This window comes from Ambystoma mexicanum, chromosome 12 (genome assembly GCF_040938575.1).
Source record: "Ambystoma mexicanum isolate Mex_15411 chromosome 12, UKY_AmexF1_1, whole genome shotgun sequence".
NCBI lineage: Eukaryota > Metazoa > Chordata > Amphibia > Caudata > Ambystomatidae > Ambystoma > Ambystoma mexicanum.
Window position 1 is genome coordinate 95313430 of NC_090936.1, and position 22562 is coordinate 95335991.

At 45.9% G+C, this 22562-nt stretch overlaps 1 long non-coding RNA gene across 1 annotated transcript in view; it reads left to right on the forward strand.

Annotated features, from left to right (window-relative positions):
* LOC138513327 (uncharacterized) overlaps positions 1-22562 on the forward strand; it is an 89881-nt gene that overhangs the window by 6971 nt on the left and 60348 nt on the right. Inside the window, exon 2 of the long non-coding RNA XR_011281743.1 lies at positions 4912-5001. This is a non-coding gene — a long non-coding RNA (uncharacterized lncRNA). The remainder of the gene's footprint in view (positions 1-4911; positions 5002-22562) is intronic.

A 22562-nucleotide genomic window follows, 5' to 3' on the forward strand; every position in this document is an offset into this window, starting at 1 on the left:
CTACTGTGTGGGTAGTCCAATGGTGGTTTTAGGCAGTGCCCTTCTGTGCCCATAACATCGGCAAAATGGGTGGCAGCCTATTCTTCATGCACTTCCCGGGGCATTTTCTGGGAAGCTCTGGCCATCATGATGTTTTCAATGCCAGTACTGCACAGTTTTGAGGTAGGGCTTGGATGCGTGGATAAAAACATCCCACATCTGACTAAATCCGAAGGAACACTGCAGCTGTCTCAGATGCTGAAGGTAATCGGAGAGGACTGAAAAATGTGCCAGTTTGCTGTAGGTATCGATGGTCATGAGAATAGCTGTCTTACCACTTGAGACAGGCAGATCTACAATGAAATATGCTCCCAAGGTCTGGTAGAAAGAGTGTTCTGTTGTAAAAGACCCAGGGGCTTGCTCCTGGGAGTCTTCTGGGATGCAAAACGGGGCAGGCTTGTACATGGGCCCGAACATCATGACTTAACTCGGGCCACCAAAAGTATCTTCTGATCAATTCCAAAGTAGCCTTTTGCCCCTTATAGCCTGCTAGGGTAAGATCATGGCACCATTGTAGAGCCTTTCCTTTTTCTTTAGAGATCCTCTGTCGGTAGATATAAGGCTTCTCCCTTGAATAGAAGACCTTCCTTGGTCTCAAGCTGTAAGTGATTGGACAACTGTAGACCTTTGGAACCCTCTTGTACTTAAAAAAAGTATTGATCATTGCCAAAAATGCTTTCTTTAGAAGCAGCCTTTCTTTACCAAGATAGACCCCTGTATCATTCCCCAGGCTGCGTGATAAGGCGTCCACTACGATGGTCTGAGATCCTGGTATGTATGTTACGGTAAAGTCAAACTGCAAGAAATAATAAGCCCACCGGGCATGTCGAGAGTTGGTGCATTCCATCTGCTCCAGTACCTTCAGGTTGCAATGATCTGTACAAATTACAAAGGGATGTGTGGCTCCCTGGAGAATGTGTCTCCACTCGTACATGCTTGCCTGATTGCCAATAGCTTCTTGTCGAGCACAGAGTAATTCCTCTCACTAGAAGTCAGTGTGCGTGAAAAATATGCAACTGGATGTTCCAGGTCATCTTGGGTCTTTTGTAGGAGAACCGCGCCAATGGCTTCCCCAGAGGCATCTGCTTTAAGAATGAATTGGAGGGATTGATCTGGCTGAATAAGGATGGGAGCTGTAGTGAACAGTTCTTTTAATCGGGTAAATGCCTCTTGTGCTTCTGAAGTCCATTTGAAAGGTACTCCTTTCTTTAGTAAGGAGGTAATGGGTAGTACCACTGCTGAGAAGTCAGGAATAAACCGGCGATAAAAATTAGCCAGTCCAAGGAACCTTTGTATGTCCTTGACAGAGGTCGGTTCAGCCCATTGCAAAATCGCTGTTAACCTTCTCGGGATCCATCTTGACCCCTTCAGCAGACAAAATCTAGCCCAAATAGGAAACCTCCGATGCTTCAAACACACATTTTTAAGGTTTAGCATATAGTTGATTGTTTTTCAAACGTGTGAGGACTTCTCTGACATGGTTCCAATGTTCTTTAAGGTTGGGGGAGAATACCAAAATATCATCCAAGTAGACAACAACTGAGACATAGAGTAGGTCTGACAAATCTTTGGAACACCGCTGGGGCATTTACCAACCCGAAGGGCATGACTCGATATTCAAACAACCCAGACGGGGTTCGGAAAGCCGTCTTCCACTTATCACCGTTCTTTATTCTTAACAAGTGATATGTTCCCCGGAGGTCTAACTTAGTGAAAACATGTGAGCCCTGAACAGCTTCCAAAATATCTCAAATCAGTGGCATGGGATAACAATCACGTTTAGTGATCTGATTTAAGCCTCTATAATCAATATAGGGGCATAGTTCCGATGTCCCCTTCTTAGAGATAAAAAACAGTGTTGCACCTCCAGATGACTTGGATTCCTGTATGAGCCCATTTTGTAAGTTTGCTTCTAAGTACTCTCGTAAGGCTGTTTCTCTGGTAAGGACAATGGATACATACGGCCAAAAGGTACAGGACTGTCAGACTTGGGTCTATGCTACAGTCCTCTGGGCGTTGTGGAGGTAAAAGTTTAGATATCTTGTCCTCAAAAACCTCCTCAAATTCCAGATAGGCCAGTGGTATAGAGGATACTGACACTTGGGTTAAGGTAACCAAATCCCCTTTTAGATCTTCCTTCTCTGTAACTTGATGACAGTTCTGGGCACAATACTCTGAAGCGAATCGTACACGATTGGCTCTCCAATCAATCTGGGGATTGTGTAGACGCAACCAAGGAATTCCCATTATGACTGGGAAATTAGCTGCTCTTATTACATCAAAAGTCATAGTCTCCTGATGCCCTGCCATCGATATATGGACTGGTTCAGTCTCCAAGATTATAGGACCGGAGGATAAAGGCTCTCCGTCAACTCCTTCCACTGGGATGGGTCTTTTCTTGTTTCTTAGTCGAAGGCCATCCTGAAGAAACCGAAAGTCTTTGGAAGTGGGAGGCATATGACAGTACATCTTGCTGTCCTTGACGGATATCTAACATTGCTTCATATGAGGAAAATTGGACTTCTGGTCTTTCAAAGTGAGCCTTAAAGTTGGTAACAAACAAATAATAGTCCCCCATGGAAGGATCGGATTTGGTGACGAAGGGGGTCGCCCACTCCCCAAGGCATTTCCAGTTAGATTCAATATCACAAATCCTACGTTAGCTCTACCTGTTTCAAAAGTCTGTGGTCTAAAGGAAAAGTACACAGCACAGGCATCAAAGAATTCTTTCAGGAGTTTAGGGCTTCCTTCATACTTCCCAAAACGGAATGGGGTAGGTGGAAGATCATCTTGGGCTACTACCTGCTGGCGTAAAGCCAGGTTTTCGGCCCGAAGGTTCTGTATCTCTACAGTCAATCCTTGTAAAGCATTGTACATCTCTTGGAATTGTTCCAGGGACGCCAGAGTTGGTGTTGAGTGGCATTGTATACTCTCAAGAGCGCGCCCAGTGGGTCCCTTCCGATCCTCCTCCTCACCTATTTCTTCGTAGGGACTGCCTTGAACCTCTGATTCCTTCTTCTTTCGGATCCTTCAGGGTTCTCTGAACTTCTTTTCCTTCTTCTGATGAAGATGGGGACGAGCTCCCTCAGAGGTCATTGTGACCAGAACTGAACCTAAGTCCAGGGACCTCCGGGGAGCCCACCCCGAATGCAGGGAAAAAGCCTCCAAGGCAGAAAAAACCCTGGGTGCCTGCAGACTGGTCCGGTGTTTCTTAAGTCCACAGTAGGTAAATACCGCAGAACAGGATCTTTCGGAAGCTAAGTTCATTGCTTGTCACCAAAGTCCAATAAAGGAATGAATAAAAGGGTGATCCTTTTGGATTGGTGAAAGCAGCAGGCAATACACCTCTCTTCGAATTTCTGAGATAGAGATGTGGGTTGAATGGAAAGGCAATCTCGAGGAAAATAGGAAGTAGATACCTGCACACTGGCACCGGAACATCGGCACAAAAGAGGCAATGAAACAGGGTACAGGTAAGAACAGAGAAAAGAATACTACACAGGAGGAAAAGTAGATGTAGACAGAGAACGGAAGAAAATGTCTCCTTTAGCTGGACAGAAGAAGGAACCTAGCTAGATGCGAAGTAAGTAGATAAAGGTAAACCACTAAGAATGAAGGAAAAGACTGAAAACCGGAAGATTACAGAAAGTAGGAATAAAGCGGAGGAAACAGACTTGAAAATCCCTCAAGCCGTGAAAGATAACGTTAGAAAGTAGGTGACCGCAAGGGTAGAAGATACCAAAAGATAATGCAGGATATCATGAAAAACAAAGCACTAGAATAACAGGGAAGCCGTAGCAGTAGTAAACACAGTAAAATGGGGAGTGTACTCCTAAAACAGATACACCGCAACGAAGCGTGTCTCCGCCCCCTTCTTTATAATTGGCGGCCATATTGGACGAAAGCTAGACCGCTAACAGACAAAGAGAAGGAACGTTATGTATGTTTCCAGCGCTGCCACAATTTCCAATACCTGCGCATGACACCGTTTGGGCAGTAAGTACATTGAAACTCACACAACTAATATATTGTTTTGTCCAAAACAAGATACACAATATGTCTCAATTAGGGTCGGCCAGACATGTTTTCAGGAACAGATATTGTTTTGAACAGTTCTTGCAGGGACGAATTTGATGAAGAGGCCATGATGTTCGCACGTTTTCAGGAAAAGATGCGCAAGAGGGGGGAAGGACTGGGCAGAAAGGATATTGGAGGACGAGCAGGAATTGCACCCTCACCAACAGGTTGTGCAAGCGCAGTTGTGTGCAGCCCCAGTCCTTGACACCCCACCGGATACCGAGATACCTACCATTGTGACACCACCCAAAGCAAAGAGGGCAGCACGGGTTCCAAAGGAGGGTAAGGAAGCGGGCAGCGCGAAAGACAAAGGGTAAGGAAGCAGTTGTCGCACCATAAGAGTTGGTCCCGCCACAAGCCCCCGCAGGCAGGGGTGTGGGGGTGGGGTGTACAACAGTGGTTGCTACAGTCATTGTGTCAAGGGGTGGTCGACTTAGAACCAAAGATGGCCAGTCACGTTTGTATATGACTGCCATTCTTCTGGGTGGTACAAGGACATTGAAGGTATGGGAGGAGACTGGAGTCAACAAGTTTTGATGATGAAGATTGCAGCGACTATGGTAGGTGATGACGTTTTCAGGCACATGTGCTTTGTCTCATTTGGTGTTCATCAGCATGATTGCACGTGAGCTTAGAGTTTCTGGCCATGGTCTGACGAGATATTTTTGATTCATGTTTGTTAAACAAATAAGCATTATACAAACAAAATGCAAACTGTTGCAGGATACGGTAGGATTTAGGTTTACTCATACTTAACATTTTGCACATATTGTGAATGTTTATTTTCTTTCATAGAAAAAAGTTATGGAAATGAAAATGCTGGCATGTCCCAGATTGCAATTTCAACACGAAGAAATAGAAGATTCATCATTGCAGATCAAGCAGGTATTAACATTTACCCTGTGTGACAGTATAACTTTTGTGGAGATCGGGGGAGGAGGATGGCTAGGAGCTTCATGGGTCGGAGGAAGCCACCAAGTACATGATACGACTTATGAAGTTGATATATTGAAGATCCACCCATTCCTGCCTTGCCTGCCTCAACCTGAACCCTTCAGTGAGATTTCCCTAATATGCCTGCCCAACAGCAATGTACTCTTGGCAAGTGAGTGAGATTGTGACAATCGTATGCCCTTTTGCAGAGTTCTGGGGTGGGTGTCAAGAACCTGGTCACGTCGCTTAAGAGGTCTCACCGGCCTCGGTGACTTGTCCAGAATGTTGCCGGAAGAATGTGTGGCATGAGAAGCTGTCTCAGCCCACCTCTCATAAATACTCGAGAGGCAAGAAAGGAGAACAATTCCCTGCACCACGGGACGGCTTCCCCAGATTTACGTGGTGCAGGAGCAGCGCCGAGACGCTGGCCGGGGAAGCCGCTGAGTTGCTGGAGACAGATGGAACAGCACAAGGTCCACCACGGTTCCAGAAGATATAAGGAACAGGCAGAACAGGAGGTGTCGAGCAAGGATGGCAGGAACCATGACGAACAGGCAGGACACCAGCTGAAGAGAGTAGTAGAAAAGGAGAGAAGACAGGCTCACAAGGAGACTTTGAAGGCAAAAGCAAGAAGGTCTCAAGTAACCAGACTGGCTAAGGCAAGGTAACAAAGGCAAGGAGTAAAGGCACATAAGGAGCGCACTCCGATGCCTCTGTTCTGTGTAGGAGCAGAGTTTAAATGGTCAAATGCACAAGCTATGTTGCCATGGTTCCCCATGATGCTGACGTGCCTGTGCATGCGCGAGAGACCAGTGTTGTGTGTGTGTGTGTGTGTGTGCTAGGATGCCGGGGAAATGCTGGGCCGGATTCTTGGCCCCAGCACTTGATGCCCGGCCGGATTCCTGGCCCCGGCACCTGATGCCAGAGACCCCTCCCTACCTTCCTGCTGCCGAGACGCAACTGCGAGTAAAATCCCCAGGTAGGGTTCCCCGGGCCGTGGCAGTGACGGGTCTGGGACCTGACGGTGGGTGCCCTGTGATACCATCCATGGTACCCCCAGCTTTATGCAGGAGACTTAGTCACAGGATTAGAGGTGACTTTTATGCCGTCTATACGTTTTCAACTGCAAATATTTACCTACCTCGCTCTACAATATTAATCAGAATTTACTAAACGCAACCCATTTCTTACATGTTATCCATGTTACCCTGTGCTGTTGGTACTCTGCGGATTCATTAGGTGAAGCACTACCTCATTCTTTCTCTGCCTGTTTGCTGTTCACACCAGGCTGCACATGCCTATGGGAGCACTCGTTATCAGATTCTAGTATTCTCTTGGTTTAGGGGGCCTGGAGGATAGCTCAGGGGCAAAGCACTTGCTTTGAAAGCAAGATGACGCAGAGCAACACAGGTTCGCTACCCAGAGGTTTCTAATCGCGGACCCGAGGATCAAGCATGTTATAAATAACCAATTATAATCTTTGCAGGATGCACATTTTGCACTCTCCACTAGGCATTAGATATTTAAAATGGATTCCTGGCAAGTAAGAAATGGTGTGCTGTTTGTACGTGTGTAATTGAGGTGATAAGTGCATTTTTATGGGCTGCTGGTAGCTTGCAATTTGAAATATGTATCCTTGCTCTATGCACAGATGGGTGTGTAGGTAGTTATGGCGTCTCTCACTGGGTGAATATGATTACTGGGACTTGCAGCTGAAGATGGGAACAGTCCAAGAACTGTCACCCCCTCTGGTTAAGCCAGGGTCCACAGGAGCTGGCATAAGAGCGCGGAAGTGCCCTTCCTTATCAGAAGGCAGATAGTTAGATATGCCATGTAGCAGCTGATAAGAAAAAGCAAAAGAAGACTTATGCCTTTTAATGCCCCGGTGCTTCATCCCAAACATGGATGCACTCCAGTAGACTGTACGTTTTATTTATTTTCGAGGGGCAGGGCTCTTTGGTGATCACTTGACTATAGGGCATATGGGCCTCTTGTATGACATTTACAGATTTATTTCTCTTATCCCTTGCTATAATTCTTTGAGTCCACCTCATTACAGCTATACCATCGCCAATATACGTGGAATCCCTGATTTAAAAAAAAATATATATATTTTTTTTATTGGCAACACAACATTGTTAACTCTATTTTCTCGCAACTCTCCATCTCCTTCCCTGTTCCATTCCCTCTCATGATCCTTCATCGACCCATCCCTCCTCGCTGCCCGTTTGTCTGTCCAGCTCTCGACTGTGACCAGAGTCTCTGCGTTGCTTCCTGTCCGAGGCATCGGCAGTCCCTACTGCTTCGTGCTCCTTACTATTTCTGCACTCGGATCACCCCCAACTATTTAATTTTCCTCGGGCACCATGCCCCTCTCGAGTCATGCTGAAGAAACCTTTCTACGATAAAACGTTGGTGATTCCCCTGAATGGAGTAAGTGACCCACATTAGCACCACAAAATTCCTTATCTTTCCCACCCATTCATCTTCATTGTGGGGTTCTCTCTTTCTCCACCTCTGGGCTGCCACCATCAGTGCCCCCTGCCACCATCAGAAACACATATGCATTTCTTTGTGACTTTGTTAGTAACTCTTCTAGGTTTCCTCCCAGACCCAGCATGGCCTCTCCCGTTGTACCCCAAAGATCTCCTCCATTGCTGTCTGAATCTTTGCCCATTATGATAAAATGGATGGACACTCCCACCAAATGTGTTCCCACCTCACCGCATTCCTTCCAGCATTTATCCGGGGCCAACTGATACCATCTATGCAGCTTCTCGGGGGTGTGGTGTGTGAGAAACATGAGTGTATTCTCCCAAGCAGACCTAGAGAATCCCTTATTCAGGTGGCCGCGGAAGGGCTGGCACTCTCAGATCCCAACCCTGGGGGTGGACGAGCGAGGGATGATCACCAATGTAGGAGAACCCAGGGTCATGCTTGGGGGAAATGCCCCAGGTGAGATACAGTATTACACCAGGGAGGAGGACTAAGTACTTGAGGCCTTTATAGACTATTCCAAATTAAACCCTTTACCCCACAGTCATTTGTCCTTATCAAAATCCATAATCTCAACAAAACAAAAGTTACTGGTATGCTAGGGGTTAGCCAGTGTAAAGTGAAAATAAATTAGAAATGTTCACCCGGTGTAAACCCACGTTCACCCGGTCTAAACCCATGTAACCATAATGGTTATAAATGTTGCATGCAAATGTGTGTACTAGAACACTCCTTAAAAATAAACAGATTGTTGGAGAGATTGATGTTAAAACTTTATCAGAAAATTGGTGCATATAATAAAATCCAACTTGTAAGGACATATACAATCAAGAACATAAACATAAATCTCCCATTTGTAGATTGAGTGTGGAAACTTTCAAACAATCAAAAAAAATTGTACATCAGAGAAAAACAAAGCAATTTTCAATATTAACAAAAAAACAGTTATTTGTCACTGGGATGCTTGATTAAATCAAAGCAAAAGACAAAAACAGAGAGTAATAAATACAACTGCAACTCTATTCAAACTAATAAGAAGTAGAGCAAATGAGCAGTGTTCATTAGTGACTAGAATCAATTCCCGAAGCTGAAGGTATTGTGTGTCGGGATAGGGTCTGCCAACGCTACAGGGGGAATGAATAAACAACGTGAAATGCGGGTGCTTCACATAAGTGACATGGTCCCATAAATGGATAATGTCTTATGAGCAAACACGGTCCTGGTAGTCCACAGATGTTTCTATGAGGGACCTTGATTCCCCTCTGGTTCAAGGAAGTGTTTCGGCGGAACAGAATCAGTAAAGAGGTACTTTTCATGTGAAGTGCATGTACTCTGCCTTCATCAGGGCGATAATTAGCAGGACCCTGCATGGTTGAAAAGGGGGAGAGAGGAAAAAAGTAAGAAAAAGAAAATGATAGAAAGAGAAGGGGGATAAGTCACCAAAAATGAATAAAGATATGAAATCAAACAAACATAGAGGTGGATCTGTACAGGATTGTTCTGCATGCAAAATAGGAAATAATCAAGAACACAGACATCGATCCTAGTCGAGTCTGAAATATATCTCATAGCCACATGCAGCCAAACCCCCATATAATGAGGGAAGCCTCTGGAGAAATTCAGATGAATCTCCCCCCAAAAGAGAGGGCAGAAAGAACAGATTGTGGCATTGGGTCCCCTTTGGAGGAGTAGTGCATGAGTCCCTGAACCCAAACCGCTGGTCGGCAAGCCAAGGTCCATGTGGGTGTGGCGGGGTCGGCTGGAGGGGTAATGATTAACATATCTAGGATAGGTAGTACGGGTGGGAGCCGTGTGGGGCTGGGTGGTTGAGGTATGAAAGGCGGCTAATTGCTTGGGCGGGGGACTGAGAGAGACCGCTGGAAACTCTTAGTAGTCAAAGAGTCATCCTCACTGTCTGAGGCATCTGAGACCTAAGAGAGGGAGGTAGCCATTAATGTGTGCGGTGAATAAAAAGACGTTAGGTGGAAAAGAGGAAAATTAGTTTCTGATGTGAAAGGGCTAGTCGGGGAAAGAAATTACCTGGACCGTATCTTCTCAGGAAGAGATGGAAAGAGAAGAGGGATCGCCAGTTCATGCAGTAACTGGAATCATCTAAGTCCACACCAAAGCGGTCGTGGACGAGACCTACAGTTGGTAGGTTGTTGTCGTGGTGATAGTCCCAGGGCACGGTTCTGCAAGGGAAAATGACAAAAGAAAAAGGGAAAATATTTAGTGTGAAAATCCAAGAAAATGCAGAGTACAGAGCGGGCCAGAGGTGATGCCCAGGGCTGAGAATGGGGCACTCCGCTGAGTAAGTGTGTCAGTCATGTGCTCAAGGGAAAACTTGCAAGATACAAAAGGGACGTGCCTGCATTCATAAAGAGCAGCGCTCCTTAAACGTAGCCGAAAGGTGAAGAGCGCATGGAAAAAAAACACAAAGTGTCTTGCTCTCAGACGCCTGCCGTAGAAATGCGGGCTGAAGGCCAGGAAAAGCCAAAGAAAAACGGTTGTCCTAGCAACCGTGTAAAGCGTGACTCAGGGACGTAATGAAGGTTCCCAGTAGCTCGCGCTGCACCCAATCAGGAACTGCCTCAAGAGTGATTGGCAAGTATGTGTGCGCTGAGGACGGCCAATGCAAGTGCTCGGCGGCCTGCCATGTGTGAGCGGGCTGGTGGAATGAAAGAACCAAAATGTAGGTTTGCGCAGCCCCCAATGCGAACCTGCCATAGAGGGTGATTGGCAGGTGGGTGTTGCTTGGGTTCGTTACTCCCCGCCCCCTCATGCCACCATTGGATGGCCCGTGGGCACACCCACCTGCCAATCACCCTCTCTGGCAGGTTCGCATTGGGGGCTGCGCAAACCTACATTTTGGTTCTTTCATTCCACCAGCCCGCTCACACATGGCAGGCCGCCGAGCACTTGCATTGGCCGTCCTCAGCGCACACATACTTGCCAATCACTCTTGAGGCAGTTCGTGATTGGGTGCAGTGCGAGCTACTGGGAACCTTCATTACGTCCCTGAGTCATGCTTTACACGGTTGCTAGGACAACCGTTTTTTCTTCGGCTTTTCCTGGCCTTCAGCCTGCATTTCTACGGCAGGCGTCTGAGAGCAAGACACTTCGTGGTTTTTTTCAATGCGCTCTGCATCTTTCGGCTACGTTTAAGGAGCACTTCTCTTTATGAATGCAGGCAAGTCCCTTTTGTATCTTGCACATTTTCCCTTGAGCACATGACTGACACACTTACTCAGCGGAGTGCCCCATTCTCAGCCCTGGGCATCACCTCTGGCCCGCCCTGTACTCTGCATTTTCTTGGGTTTTCACACTAAATATTTTCCTTTTTTCCTTTGTCATTTTCCCTTGCAGCACCGTGCCCTGGGACTATCACCACGACAACAACCTATCAACTGTAGGTCTCGTCCACGACCGCTTTGGTGTGGACTTAGATGATTCCAGTTACTGCATGAACTGGCGATCCCTCTTCTCTTCCCTTTCCATCTCTTCCTGAGAAGATACGGTCCAGGTAATTTCTTTCCCTGACTAGCCCTTTCCCATCAGAAACTAATGTTCCTCTTTTCCACCTAACGTCTTTTTATTCACCGCACACATTAATGGCTACCTCCCTCTCTTAAGTCTCAGATGCCTCATGATGATGACTCTTTGACTACTAAGAGTTTCCAGCGGACTCTCTCAGTCCCCCGCCCAAGCAATTAGCCACCTTTCATACCTCAACCACCCAGCCACACACGGCTCCCACCCGTACTACCTATCCTAGGTAAGTTAATCATTACCCCTCCAGCCGACCCTGCCTCACCCACGTGGACCTTGGCTTGCCGACCAGCGGGTTGGGTTCAGGGACTCATGCACTACTCCTCCAAAGGGGACCCAATGCCACAATCTGTTCTTTCTGCCCTCTCTTTTGGGGGGAGATTCATCTGAATTTCTCCAGAGGCTTCCCTAATTATATGGGGGTTTGGCTGCATGTGGCTATGAGATATATTTCAGACTCGACTAGGATCGATGTCTGTGTTCTTGATTATTTCCTTTTTTTGCATGCAGAACAATTCTGTACAGATCCACCTCTATGTTTGTTTGATTTCATATCTTTATTCATTCTTTCTATCATTTTCTTTTTCTTACTTTTTTCCTCTCTCCCCCTTTTCAACCATGCAGGGTCCTGCTAATTATCGCCCTGATGAAGGCGGAGTACATTCACTTCACATGAAAAGTACCTCTTTACTGATTCTGCTCCGCCGAAACACTTCCTTCAACCAGAGGGGAATCAAGGTCCCTCATAGAAACATCTCTGGACTACCAGGACCGTGTTTGCTCATAAGACATTATCCATTTATGGGACCATGTCACTTATGTGAAGCACCCGCATTTCACGTTGTATATTCATTCCCCCTGTAGCGTTGGCAGACCCTATCCCGACACACAATACCTTCAGCTTCGGGAATTGATTCTAGTCACTAATGAACACTGCTCATTTGCTCTACTTCTTATTAGTTTGAATAGAGTTGCAGTTGTATTTATTACTCTCTGTTTTTGTCTTTTGCTTTGATTTAATCAAGCATCCCAGTGACAACTGGTTTTTTGTTAATATTGAAAATTGCTTTGTTTTTCTCTGATGTACAAATTCTCATTTTTTTTGATTGTTTGAAAGTTTCCACACTCAATCTACAAATGGGAGATTTATGTTTATGTTCTTGATTGTATATGTCCTTACAAGTTGGATTTTATTATATGCACCAATTTTCTGATATAAAGTTTTAACATCAATCTCTCCAACAATCTGTTTATTTTCAAGGAGTGTTCTAGTACACACATTTGCATGCAACATTTATAACCATTATGGTTACATGGGTTTAGACCGGGTGAACATTTCTAATTTATTTTCACTTTACACTGGCTAACCCCTAGCATACCAGTATCTTTTGTTTTGTTGAGATTATAGATTCCGCCCCCTACTGGTATGTTACCCCCGGGGCAGACCACTGTGGCCACTGTGTGGCCCCCTTTCTGTATATATCCTATGAAAATCCAACAACCCCTCCTTGTCTGTGGGTAGCTACATCTCCCAGAGTCCCTATTTTCCGATCTCTACCAGAGTACTCCCAGCCATTCTTATCTCCATCCCTCTGATTATCATTTTCCACACAGTCGACTGTGACCAAAAACTATACTTCCCACAATCCCTCCTACTTATTTCACAAACCCTACAAAACCCACCCTTCCCAGCTCACCACAAACCCTAGGATGCTCACCACAAATCCTAGGATGAGGGATATACTTTTTCTCCATCCTGCCCAGCAGGATATTTAGAAACTCTAACCCCTCAACCCCCTTTTTCCAACAACACTTTCCCATACCATGAAAAACAGACTAACCACAGAGCCGTTTACCTGACATGTCCCAACACAAGGGTCAGGCAAAGTTGGCCAATTAACGAGAATCACACACACCTGACAGCCCTTTCCTTTCCCCACAGGGATAAAAGGCGGAGCAATGAAAACTGCACGACGAGACAGCTATCACAGGGCGGCAGTTAAAAAGGAGGAAAAAGGTGGCGAGAACCGAAGGGGCGACAAGGAGAGAAGCGACCTTTCCCTTTCCGACCCAGATCCGCAAATCATCGGTGGGTGGAATCATAAGACCGCAAACGATAGCCAGCATGGGTTGCAGCAGATGTCAACGGTACACAAAGACCTCCTATACTGATGAGCAGGATAGGGAGAGACGCTTGCTACCATGGTACCGTACTTGACTGCAGAGGCAAAAAAAGCCAAGCGGTTCATCACAGCGCCAGTGAGTCGAGGGGAGAACTGATAAGAAATCGAACTGTGTTGAACAAAGTGGCAAATGACAAATTAAGGGACATTCAAAGAACTGTGAACATCTTACAAGAAGACCAGCTGCAGAGGGGTCTGGCACCATGTGGGTGGTTACTCGAGATTACGGGAAGACCAGCGCCATAAGGGTGCTTACTTGAGAGACTCTGGTTGATTCCCCTTTTCAATGAAACTACCATACCAGAAGGCCTGAGGAGAGCCGGAAGGAAAAGGTCAAAGTGGTCAAACCAGGGTCTAGCAAAATTCCCCCTGTACAGTTGAAAAGTCTTTGACCGACAAATTATTGGAAGATGAAGGGAACTGAATCCTGCATAGTGTGAAAGTAGAAGGAACTGTGAAGCTGGCAAAACGTGAACCCAACAGAGGGATGCCTGAAAATCAGGGCAAAGCATAATGCCCCAATGAACATTGTGTTGATGAGTGAACCCGACAGAGGGATGTCCACAGTGAATTGTCTAAAAATACATTAAGACTTTTGAATACAAACCAGAGTGAACCTGACAGAGGGAGGCTAACATTCAAGAAGGGTCTGAACCCGGAAGAGGGATCCAGGGGTGAAAAGCCATCACCAAACGACATGTGAATGAAGCAGAGGAAATCTTCAGAATACAGGCCATAGTGAACCCGACGGAGGGAGGGTGACATTCGAGAGGGGGCTGAGCCTGGAAGAGGGGGGGACGCAGGGGTGAAGAATCATCACCCAAAGTGGAAGCAGAAGGGACCTTACGTTTATTATTTTGAATATATCGGGCACTCGGAAGCGGGAGACTTAACCACCGAAGTTCCTGATATCGTTAGGACCTTTTGTGGCTCTGAGCCTGGAAGAGGGGGACCCAGGGGTGAAAAAAATCACCAAACGTACATACGGAAAGGAACGATTTCATAGATATTTTGAACACATCAGGTCCTCAGAGGCAAGAGACTTTTTGTAGAAAACGGACGTCATCACCGAAGATCCGGAGAATGTGTTAGAACTTGATGGTCGTGAAGATTATGAAAGCCTCTGTCCCCGAGTACCACACAGGGAGATACTCAATAACTCTCTGTGCGATCCTTGAAGCCACAGGTATTAGGTGCTGGTGTACCAGGAACGCCGGAAACCCCCCAACTGCTGAAAGGCAAGCAGGTAATTACCACAAAGCCAAAACATCGCAGTAATCAGAAAAGTAAGCTATGAACCACTAGAGGGCTTACCTAGATGGTGGGAGGATGGGACATCAACCAAGTAGTGGCCTCTGGGTGAGCAATGTGAGGAGCGTTCTGAGAGCACCCTCGGTGCGTGGTAAGCGGCGGCAGCAGTCGGGTGGAGAAGGTTAGGCACTGCTCTGTTGGAAGTTAGGTCACACACTGGAAATACCAGTGAGAGCGCTGCGGGTGCAGACTTGAAGCCTGATAACAGTGCAGGGTAATCCAAAAACAGTCCTTATGAGTTCTGTGGTCGAAAGTTTCCAGAGAGAGATCAATTTAACAACGGATCCGAAAGGAGTATCAGAAGAAATCCAGGTATGGGAGTCCGTAGGTCGGTATACCAGAAGTAACGAGATGTGGGCAAACAATCCAGGGTGGAAGCAAGGGGAATCCGTTAAGCAAATCCATAATCCAAAAGGCCGTGAGTCGAAAGTCAAGAGTACGCCAAACAGTGCCGGGTTGAACAGCTGTGAAGCACTGGAAAGGCGCATACTCAACGCTTTTAACCTGTTGTCAGGTGATTGAGTCTTCCGTGTCACATGATTCATGCCTACAGCAAGTACTCGGGTCTTCCGCGTCACGTGCTCCGTAGTGTTAACACCTGGTCGGATCTTCTGATTCACGTGATGCGGAACTGACCGGAGCTGGCGCCCGACACGACCTGTGACGAGTCGCCAAGGGAGGTGCCAGTGGAGAAACGGACACAGGCGATTCGGGTGACGGTCACTGATGCCTGTCCGCTTCCATGGGCGATGCCAGCGGGCACCAAACCGCTGCTGCCCTAATCGAGTAAGAGTGGGTATGTGTGCAGAAGGGGCATTAGAGGGAAGTGCAGAAGGGCCATTAGAGAGAAGGGAATCAGAATGCATGACAGAATGGAACTGTAGTCTCGTGCTGAGAAAGCTTGAGCGTGTGCTGTGATCCTGCCTTGTCCCGTGTACAAAACGTGTAGAACGGAGACCCAGCTACCACAGCCTGACATCATTTTGTTTTCCAATTTTTATTTAAATATGCGCACAGCCATTACTGGCTTTACATATTACAGAGAAATTCACTTACATTTCTAAGATCAATATTTAAAAACAATCACAAGGTACCTAAAACCAAGTATAAATCACTTTTTAGAATAAAATACCAGCTGACAAATCTCTTAGATAAAATCACTTCAAAAAATGTCATCATATGATGCATAAGGTTAATATCGTTACCGTCAAGGAGCTTCTGCCATATTATCTCAAAGTTTTCTGTTGTCTTTGAGTTATCATATCGCTTCAAGTAATTAAGTCTCAATTCATTAAGGCTTTCACAATTACACATCAAATGTTGAGTTGTTTCAATCTTTTCATTACCACATAGTCTCAATAATCTAGTAATGCCCAGTCTAGCTCCCAGAACTTCCATCGTATCTCTTTTATTAAATTTAAAAAGTAGATACCTTCACACTGTCCAAGGATGGGGAAACTCTTTTTGGTAATTGGGTACATCTCTCTCTATTGACCAATTTTCGAGAAATAACCCACCTGTAGCCAAAGAAGCTACGTATATCATATCTCGCTCTTTTGCATGATTGTATATTGCCATTTTTAGCAGCCTTTTGACTTGTACTTTTGAAATATTCATCCAGCTTAGCACATTCTCTTTAGCCCACTTCATATGTATCATACATAAATTATGAATAGTTTGAGATTTTCTAAAATTTTCAATCTTATTAAACAAATTCATCAGAGAATATAGCTTCATAAATAGCATTGCCGCTTTATATTCTAAAATGTTGCTGGCATATCTAAAATTACATTCTAATAAAATAAGTTCACACAATACATTACTTGGCAATCTAAAAAGCTGTCTTAAAATGCTTCCTTCAAACTTATTGAGCTCAGTTTTAAAATTCTTTCCCCACACTTCGGCTCCATATAGAAGACAGGACACAATTTTAGCTGAATATAGTAATACAATCGTTTGCATAGAGTACCCACCCTGTTTCCCAATAAATTGAGTCAACGCACCAGCTATTTTTTACATTTCAGTTTTGTCTCTGACCAATGTTGATTGCATAGTAACTTATGGTCTATGATGACACCTAGATATTTATAACATTCGACGAGTTCAAGCTGAATATTATTCACATGCTACTTGTAAATATTGGAACAGCTTATTTTACTATTCCCTAAAAATGCCATTACCTTTGTTTTACCAATATTTATGACAAGGCCATTTTTCTTTTAAGTATTCTACCAATGCATCCAGTTTTATCTGAAGTCCTGTGGGTGTATAATCCAATAATACAAGGTCATCAGCGTAACCAATCCAACCCAATTGCAATGAAGACATCTTTACATTATCAATTCCTATTCCATCCATTGAATCAGGAATATCTGCCAGGTAAAGATTAAACAATGTTGCCGCTAGGGTGCAAGCCTTCTTGACTCCTCGGCAGGTAATTATCGGGTCAAATAGTTTACCTTCCCCATCTAGTCTAATTTGAGCAGTGGTATCTGAATATAATAAGTGAATCATATGTAAAAGTCCCTCCGGGATCCCCCATTTCCTTAGCTTTGACCATAATTTGCCTCTCACAATAGTATCAAATGCTGCACTTAGATCAATCAATAGCACATAGACTGGTATTTTCCGGACCGTCCAAGAATATTCAACTGCAGTTACTAAATTGATAATATTATGAATAGTAGATGATTTAGCTCTAAAGCCAGATTGGTTACATGGTAAAATATTATAATTAACAATCCACTCATTTAGTTAATTCAACAGCACTTTAGCAAATATTTTGGCGGGAATGTCCAACATGGCTAACATCCGGTAGTTTACAGGCTCTTTCCAATCTCCTTTCTTATGGATCAGCAAGATTATACTTTCCCACCATAACCTAGGTATAATCGCATGTTTTCCGATCCATCGAAATAATGTAAATAAGGCCTGTGCCCACAACTTAGGCGCCATCGTAAAAGGGGCATTGCAGGTACCATCTGGGCTTGTTGCTCTGGAGATCTTTAGCTGTTCTATCAGTGTTATTAAGCTGTCAACTGTAAATGTACCATGACAGTTAGATTTTACTATTTTGCATCCCTCACCATTAGGACCTTCTACTCCAAGAGTATCCATCTATTTTCAGGTACACCATTAATGGTTAGAGAACTCTTCTTCGAACTATTGATAGCTGGCCACTTAGCCTGGTGATTATTGTTCTTGGCATGGGTAGCAATAGTACACCAAATTTCATTGGCCTTTAGTGTTCGATGTTGTCTAAGCCATCAGCGATATTGTTTTTTGGCTAATTTAATCAAAAAAGTAGCTTCTCTTAGTTGGGTGTTCTTTATGTCATTGATCTTATGCCTCAGTTGTTGTTTTGCTTTTGTATTGCCCAGTTGTTGTTTTGCTTTTTGTATTGGTGGTTCAATGGCCCCCCAAACCCACCCAAAACAAGTTATAATTTGTTTTATTTTTGTTTTGCCCCTTTCCTAGGGGCAGATGGGCAAATGTGTGTGGCCATCTGCCCCCCGGGGTGGGGGCAAAATGTAGTGCCCCAAGCTTGGGCGGTGGCCCTGCCAATATTTGCAGTGGCCTCCCCCCCCCACCCCAAATGGATGGGGGCATCTCATGTACCCCATCCTAGGGGCAGAAATCTGCCCTCAGGGAAGGCTACATAAGGTGCCCCCATCCACTTAGGGTGGGGGGAGAGGGCCACCCCCCCCCCCTTTCAAACACAAAAAATCCTGGTGGTTTAGTGGGCCCCTCACCCCCACCCCAAACAAGCTATAGTATATATATTTTTGTTTTGCCCTTCCCTAGGGGCAGATGGCACATGTGTGTGACCATCTGCCCCAGGGGGGGTGGCAAAATGTACTGCCACAGGCTTGGGGGGGCGGGGTGGCTCTGCCAATATTTGCAGTGGCCTCTCCCCTCACCCCAAATGGATGGGGTTATCTCATGTACCCCTTCCTAGGGGCAGAAATCTGCCGCCAGGGAGGGCTACATAAGGTGCTCCCTCATCCACTTAGGGTGGGGAGGGCGTCCCTCTTTCAAACACAAAAAATCCTGGTGGTCTAGTGGTCCCACCAGCACCCACCCCACCCAAAACTACGTTTTAAAAAGAAATAATCTTTCTTTTTTGTTTGCCCCCCTTCCCTGGGGGCAGATGATCACCAATCTGCCCCCAGGGCATTGCCCCCATGCTTTGGGGATCAGGGGGGAGAGGACTGCTTACATAGTAAGCAGCCCCTCCCCCACTTCAAAAACAGATCCCTGCATGACACCAACACATATTCTGGGGGGGATAAATGACATTCCATCCCCCCCACTTAAAATTGTGGGGGGATTTGTGCCCCCTGTTCCCCCCATGTCCTACGCCCATGCGGCCAACTCTATTGATTAATTATGTAATTAGAGATAGTTACTCTTTCTGTCCTTTATATTGCCGGTCTTCGACAGCTTTAAGGACAAATGTCGTCTAAGAACTTGCCTAGACAACACCCCTTGGAAGGCCACACCGGGCCTCAGCCCAGACAGTAGGGAGAGTGGGGGGTGGTCATATCTTGGGCTACTAAGAGAATGCATTTTTCCCCTTTCCCCCCTCTATTTTCGCCAATCTGCCTTTACAACCAATTGTGGAAAATACACCTTTTAAATTTTGCCCCAGTTGCAACAAAAAACTTCCCTGGAAGGAAAAGCACCGGGTGTGCAACCTCTGTCTTCCAAGAGACCACAACGAGGGCCACTGTAGAGCTTGTCAGCTTTTCATATCCAAGACCCTAAAGTACCGAAAGACAAACGCTGGCCCACCATGCTATGCAGGCCGAGGCCGCCATGGATGTGGAGGGTGCTTTCAGCGACGGCAGCACCGCCATCTTTTCGGACAATGAAGGCGATGGGGGAACCTTCGGATTCCCAAGTGCTAGTCTCTGGCCCCCTCAGACAGGCCGGCAACGCTGTTACAGGGATGACACCTGGTGGCATTAGCACACACAAGTCATCCCACACAAAGCACATACCTCAAGGCCGGAAGTCAATGGCAACACCATCTACACGGCCACACACAGCATCGAGGGGTAGGTCCAATAGCTCCCTGTCCTCTCAGCATTCGAGATCACGTTCGCCCCATGACAGGCTCCCAAAGTCGCAAGACAAATCCAACACGGATGCCGTGTCTAATACAGCAGCCGAAAACCGAGCCTCGAAAGACGCGGCTCTGGCTCTACCGTCTGCTGAAATTCAACAATCTGCATTAACGTTAAAATCGCCAAAAGACACACAGACTTCAAAAATATCTCATCTGGTGTAAAAACATGTCCCACGGAGACCTTTCAAAAAACACACTTTGAAGAGTCACCATCACCATTCACATAGGGAGAAAGAGAGTGCATCACATAAAGGAAAAAGTGTTTCCCAAGGGGAGGGTACTTTGGCTGCAACTATGAAACCTAAAGGGCAACCCGCTCGAGAATTACCTTCCACTCCTGTAACTATACCAAGTTCCTCACAATGGTCTGCTGAGGACATTCATAGAGTAATGAGACGCATGTCTTTTATGGCAGACATTTTTTAGAAAAATCTGCAGTCAAAAGAAAGCATACAAAACACACCACCAACTAGTGGCACCACGTCTTCACAACCCCTAGCAAAAAGGGCACATCCAGACACCCCTCAAGTCACCCCTCAGCAAGTCACAGAACAATTTGGTGTCTATGATCCCAATACAGACTCTGAGGAGCTAGATGCCCCAGGGGAGGTAGATCATTACTATAATGAAGATGAAGAAGACGTTTATATCTTACCCTCTCCTGATCACATAGACCTGCCGGTGGCAGACTCACCGGTGGACAACCAACTACTGTTTAATGACCTGCTCATGAAAGCAGCAGAGCATTTCCAAATTCAACCTCTGGAAACACAATTTGACAAAGATTTTGTGGAGGACATACTGGGGGACAAAAAGGCTGTAACACAATGTATAGCCTTTCTAAGTCAATACAGCGAATAATTCAACCCTCTCTAGAAACACCAAATCAAACAAGGGCGGTAAGCCCGCACATTGAGAAAATGTTCCACCCTGCGCCCACAGACCCCCTTTACATCAGGGGCCAATTAAAACCAGATTTGCTTGTAGTTACCACAACAAGGAAAAGGGCGGGAACACCTCTAACTTCATTGGCAACACCCCCCCGATAAAGAGAGCAAGAAGATTTACACTCTTGGTAGGAATGTGGCCACCTCAGCGGCTTTTCAAACGAGAATTACCAACAATACCACTTTACTGGCAAGCTACAACTGCCACAAGCGGTCTCTAACTGCATCTTAATAAATAACTTACATACAGCAGATCATGCTGGGAGAAGGTACTCATAAAACATCATGCATGGCTAAGCCAATCAGGTTTTAAATTAGAAACGCATGCAACACTCCTCAATATGCCAATCGAACTGAATGTCCTGTTCGGCAAAGCGGTTGAGGATGTGTTAAAGAGTGCTACAGAAGAGTATGACCCTCTAGGTCCGCTCACTAACAAACCATCAGGCCAACGAGGTGGTAACCAATTTTATCGCTTCAGGGGACCAAACTTGCAGAGGGGTTCCGGATATAGCCAAAATCAGGGCTCAACCTGGGGTTCCAATCAAGGGTAAACCTCTCCAGGCTTCCAAAGAGGCCGGCGTAGATCTCGCAGCCAGGGGAAATCCTCCACTTCCACAGGTGGAGCAACACCTCCAAAGCAATGACCACCCGCTTCAGGTCCCCTCCCGTGCCTCTCTAGTAGGAGGGCGTATAACACACTTCACCCACGCATGGGAGGGAATCACTTTGATCAAGTGGGTGCTTTCAACCGTGGCGGGCGGTTATTGCGCAGAGTTACTGCAGCGGCTCTCCAACCATCCCCCTTGTCAAAGATCCACCACAAAGGAGGAGCAGCACATCCTTCTAGAAGAGGTCCGCAGCACTGCTGTGAAAGCATGTCATTGAAATCGTCCTGGCGAACCAGGTAAACAAGGTTATCTATTCAACATACTTCCTTGTGCCAAAGAAAGCTCTAATAATGCACCCAGTATTAGATCTGCGCCCTGCAAACACCTATGTCGAGCCACAAAAATTCTGCATGACAACGCTACAGGAAGTAATCCCACTGCTAAAGCGGGGGGACTACATAGTAAACTTGCATATGAAAGATGCCTACTTTCAAATTTCTATGTTCCCAGTGCACAGAAAAGTCTTGCGTTTCAAAATAGCAAACCAGCACTACCAATACAAGGTGCTTCGGAATAGAGTCTGCTCCAAGGGTATTCACCAAGGTACTAGCGGTGGTGGCAGCGCACCCGCGCAGGGAGGCAATTCCAGTGTACCACTACCTGGATGACTGGTTGATCACAGGGAAGCCACCCCAAATTTCTCAATAAACGGGGAAAAAAAATCAAGCCATGTACCAAACAAGACAGAACAGATCCTAGGAGCTATCATAAAAACGTAACAAGGCCTAGTCTTACCATCAAAGGAAAGAATCCAAAACATACTGCTGTAAATACCACAGTATCAAGCCGGCCAACAGATGCGATTGTTCAGCATGATGGCATATTGCATTTACCTGGTCCGGCACGCACGACTGTGAATGCGCCCAATGCAGGAGTGGTTGGTGAAACAGTGATCAGTAGGACAATCTAGTGGTCGTTTCGCCAACACTAGTACAAGCCCTTCACTGGTGTACAAAGGAGAATCTGTTAAAGGGAAACCCCTTCCACAATCCGGCAGTGCAAGCAAAAGTAACAATAGACTGATCACTTTCCGGGTGGTGGCCACATCACCTTCATCTCACAGCACATGGTCTGTGGACTCACTTCACAGCATAGAACGATATAAACCTGCTGGAACTTCTAGCAGTATTCAAAGCGCTTCAAGCTTTGGAAGCACAGCTGAGAAATCAATCAATAGAGATCCTAACAGATGGCACCACTGCCATGTTCTATATCAACAAGCAGG